Genomic DNA, 4231 nt, shown 5'->3' on the forward strand with positions numbered 1-4231 from the left:
CTGACATGTGGAAATTGTGACACATGACCCCCTAGGTGTGTGTCATCTAACTTAGAAGACTTGTAAGATACCAAACATTAACCGGACATGTGCCAAACTCGTCCTTACAAATCCATGTCCAACATGTGGGATTCATAACACATGATCCCCTAGGCATGTGTCCTATGAATTAGAAGACTTGTAGGATACCAAACACACATCATTTTGCACACGAGAGAAATTTTCATAATGAATCCTCACACGAACGCTCCAACTTTTAAGATGCAAGATAACTTTATAGTAGACAAAACATGACAAAAGGTTCATTTTCATGTCATGTGTCCAAGGTAAATGCATATTTTTATATGTAACCTCTTGCAAGACTAAAAAGAGATAGACATTGATTTTAACTTGTATCTGAACCAAAATTTAAAGCAGCAATGACTTTGGTTTTATTGAAAGGCATCCAATTTGACCCTGCTATAGGTATGTATCTATTGTGGTATGTTTATACAAAATAAAGACAACTGGAAAATTTTGATTCTTTATGATTGGTTTCAAAATCAACCACAAATATCATTCAGCATTTTACTAGACACATGTTTGTTCTCTATAATAAAACTCAAATCTATTGTGTATCTATAATGATCATGCATTGTAATTTGTTGTACTGTGGCCCGTAGATACTTTCAACACTCCAGGTAATACATCATTGTAGGTGGACTAATATTTTAATCTCTACTACACTATATATCACTATATATATGCGAACAATGAGAGAAATTCAAAATTGGATCTAATTTCTTTATTAGAGACTTACCATCAAGCATGTATTCTGAAGCTACATATCCCAATGTCCCTACTAGATCAATATTTGTGTTACCAGCACATCCTGCACTTGTTACTGCAAGACCAAAATCTGAAAGCTACATCCATAGCCAGTGGTTAGAGAGCGGTGATTACAATACCATCTACTTAGGAAATGTTTCACTTCGGACCAAGTGTTTTAAAGAACATAAACCAAGATGGACAAATAAATCTATTTAGAAATTTCTCAAAGTATAATTCATGATAAGCAATAATAAATTAATACAAATAGCTGCACATGTCACGAAATTGATAGAAAAGAAAAACTAAAGGCCTACATGAAAATATTTTTACAAAAAAATAACTGATGCTTAAAACAGTTCATAAAGTAAAAAAAAAAATTAGTAGGAAAGCAATGGAATTCCCATCTCACAGAATCTCCCATTGAATGTAATGCACATGCCGTACATTTACTAAGGCTTTTGTCAATTACATTCTAGGAAACTTTCTTAATGCTTTATAAGAATCTTCCCAAATTAACTGATAAATATTACATAAGAAACATTCATTTCCAGGCAGATTTAATGATATTACTATTTTTAACACTACAGTCAGTGTAAGTGGGAGATTGGAAAAACTTGCCCTCACCTTGGCGTTGAAGCTTGCATCAAGAAGAATATTTGATGATTTGAAATTTCGATGAATCACTGCAGGGTTGCAGTGCTCATGCAAGTGTTCTAGACCCTATAAAAGAAAGAAAACCATGGTAAGCTTGAGCTCCTAGGTTGATAGAGGACCAAGTGAAAAAGTGATTTCAATTGGTAAAATCTAGTAGTAGGGAATCAAATTATCTGTGTTAGAACTACCTTGCTGAATCAAGGGCTATCTTCATCCGCAAAAACCATGTAAGTGCAGATCTGTGAGATGGTCCTGACAAGCAATCCAGCACAGTTTCTTAACAAAGCATAGCTGTGAAAGGCTGCTTACTCATGGCCTACTAGTTTATCCATGACGAATGGTAGTATCAAGTTTGTTTGAACAAATAAAAGGCTTCAAAACATAGGCAATATTGAACTTGCCCAGTGGTTGGAGAAAGCTACCATGTAATTGGTCTTCCAAAGAGCCATTCTGCATCAGATCGTATACTAAAAACCGTGTATTTTCATGAGTACAGAACCCAAGCAAAGAAACAAGGTTTGGATGTCATATTTTTCTCATTAGCTCCACTTCATTCTGCAACCAATGACAATACCAATAGATGAAATCAGCAAAGCTTCTTCTAAGTTCTAAAATTATAGGGAGAACAAAAAAGCACAATGCAATATGTTAAATGCAGTGCATCACCAAATCCACAAAAGAAAAGACACTCAAAAGGGCAACTTTAGGGCACCCCCTAGAAAATGCCTTCACTAATATCTTCTTAAGTTTGAAGAAGCAGCCAGCTTCCAAAATAATACCTGTAACGTTTTTATACCTACCTGAAATTCATGCTCAGCCTGTCTACTACCCTTATCTAGCTTCTTCACAGCAGCAAAGGAATCATCATTAAACATTGCCTTGTATACACACCCAAATCCACCCTCTCCAAGTATGTTATTGTTGCTGAAGTTAATTGTAGCTGTTAGCAGCTTAGAATATTCAATTGCAGTTGCACATCCCTTTTTCTTAGAAACACGCGAGTTCAAACGACTCAAGAGAGGCATGAGTGGAATACCCCTATAGGCATCTGTGAAAATTCAAATTACAGGCAACTTAGTGAGCTAACCCTAGATCAAAATAGTCGTAATGTAACTAATTGAACTCTCATGTAAACAGAGGTCATCCGCACCCATGGATTTTTATAATTTGTTAGAATCCAAAATTTTGATTTTATCAAATGATTCAAATCATGAAATCAAGTCTGATGTTTATTATGTTAACCCCCACGAAAAATAATAGTTTGACAGAGGAGAAGAATTTCTATAGTCATGGAAACCATTCCACGGCACTAGCAGTAATGCATAATAGTTAATATGTATACATACATCCAAAAGATATCCACACAGATTCAACTGGGGAAGTCATCGAATCTCAACCCCAAATCCAATCAAACAATATCTCCATAGGAAGCACCACTCTCTTGTGGCTGCCCTGTTGGTGTACACATCAAGAGAGGCTTTGGTTTCACACAGTGAAAGGGATAAAATATGACATAGTGGTGATACCAACCTAAGGCGTCTGGATCTAAATTTCGCTTGAATGCATGAGGTTGAGGTGAAGAAGGAGCAGAGTTGTAAGTCTTTCTATACAACCAAGTACAAACTGAAGAAATCATGATACATCCAACAAATATTGGCAGTATGATAATTGCCAATAGCAGTCCTTTGTTGATGTGATGAGATTCTTTGTCTATCTGCATTGGAGAACCTGTGTCTGAACACACAACCCATTTTGCAATCGTCAAAAGGACAAAGCACAATGACTTCTCAGAACTTGTAGAAAGATGCAAACAAGCAATTCAAATTGAGAGATTTCAATTTCTGAAGAAATCCTACACAGGCTGTATTTTTTAGCATAAATATACTCTTCAAAAATTTAATGAAAAGGCTGGCATTGAAGCTCTTACCGGTTGAATTTTCTGGTTTAGTTGATGCATTTCTTTTTGCCAGGGGATCATCAAGTAGGGAAGCCGATGACAGTGTGAAATGCAAAGAAACTGGCGCAGAGGTAGGCACCAGTAAAGAACGTCCCTTTGCAGTCTCGAGTTTGTTAAAAAGAGAGAGACTCAGAATCAAAATATGCAGTAAAACTGAATGCCCCATCTTGAAAATGAGTTCTACTTGAAAGTCAGTCAGGCTGTGGCAGAAAGCTCAGGAGATATTCAAAGAGGTAGATATCTGCATTTTCTCAAGGAAGGTTCAAACCCAAAAATGCATAGCACTGCTCTCAAATTTGTAAAATTGGTAACAAGAATACACGGGGTAGATCAAATCCCATTTACATTGGATTTCTTTGAACACTTCAAGCGAGAATGTAAACAGATCTGAACAGAGAGTTGATCTTCACTGATCACAACAAGATTTGCAGCACCAAATGCCCAGCAGTCCTCCACAAGTGAAGTTCAGGCCTCCAAATGAGTGTGCGCTTCAAAAAATAATAAAACTAGTTACCATCTGAACTTGCCCACTGCAAAACACATGAAACATCCCCCCTCACGAAGTTGTAGTGAATCATGTCAGCACTAAGAGACACAAAAAACATGGAAAAGAAAAATAAAATAAACTGATAGACGAGTTAGTTGAAGAGCTGTACATGCAAACTGGTCCTTCAGCGCTTATCCGTGAGCCCACACATATCACGCATTGCAAAACACTCACAGTGCACAGGAACAACACACTACAACTCAACAAATGGTCCCATGGCCACGGACCTGCAATTGACCACCACTGTCAGCTGCGAAACGAAT

At 36.9% G+C, this 4231-nt stretch overlaps 1 pseudogene; it reads right to left on the minus strand.

Moving 5' to 3' along the window:
- Positions 1-623: 623 nt before the first annotated feature.
- On the minus strand, positions 624-3985 carry LOC149188983 (putative receptor-like protein kinase At1g80640; annotated as a pseudogene).
- Between the last annotated feature and the right edge of the window lie 246 nt (positions 3986-4231).

The sequence above is a fragment of the Pinus tabuliformis genome, chromosome 3_1 (assembly GCF_031772625.1).
Source record: "Pinus tabuliformis cultivar Carrire ecotype Pingquan chromosome 3_1, CPIR1, whole genome shotgun sequence".
In the NCBI taxonomy this organism is placed as follows: domain Eukaryota; kingdom Viridiplantae; phylum Streptophyta; class Pinopsida; order Pinales; family Pinaceae; genus Pinus; species Pinus tabuliformis.